Source organism: Apodemus sylvaticus, chromosome 1, assembly GCF_947179515.1.
Source record: "Apodemus sylvaticus chromosome 1, mApoSyl1.1, whole genome shotgun sequence".
Lineage (NCBI taxonomy): Eukaryota > Metazoa > Chordata > Mammalia > Rodentia > Muridae > Apodemus > Apodemus sylvaticus.
In genome coordinates this window covers 112,911,490-112,912,079 of record NC_067472.1, presented here as the reverse complement: position 1 = coordinate 112,912,079, position 590 = coordinate 112,911,490, and the positions used below count along the sequence as shown (strand labels likewise).

Here is a 590-nt window from a genome sequence, read left to right as displayed (position 1 = left end):
ATTGAAATGAATTGTGCTTAGTAGGTATATAGTTTGATAAGACATAATTGTAGACTCATGTATTCTTAGAAAAAAATTGTAAGTATAGTATTTCTCTGTTTTCATTAGAATAATTGACTAAAAATGACTATTATTGTCTTATAGCAGACAGCAGTGACTTTTCTGTATCAATGATATCAACTGCAGGGATGATATATTTCACTGAAAGGCATTGATTATAGGGCACAGAACATTAGGGTTATAATAAGATAGAACCACGTTTTATCTCCCCTCTCATGGGTTATCTATGGGGTAGAAAGTAAACCTTTTGAGAGACTTAGAATTCTTTGTGAAATTAGATCTTAATATCTACACTTGATCTTAGCCAAAAGGCTGAGAAGTGATTAGATCTTGATATCTAATGTGTAGATTTTTTGATATTTTCAGAAACTATTATTGTTTTACTAGTGATATTATTTGTACAAATGATACATAGCATTCTGGTATTTTTATAGACGTGTCTTATGTATTTCTATCATATTCACCCTCATACATCCTCTTTTATTCACCTCCCTTTGCCGCTAGTATACCTTTCCCTACAAATAGGCTCG

The 590-nt window shown here is 31.4% G+C and overlaps 1 pseudogene; it reads right to left on the bottom strand.

Annotated features, from left to right (window-relative positions):
* Positions 1-239: 239 nt before the first annotated feature.
* On the bottom strand, positions 240-384 carry LOC127676740 (uncharacterized; annotated as a pseudogene).
* Positions 385-590: the final 206 nt, after the last annotated feature.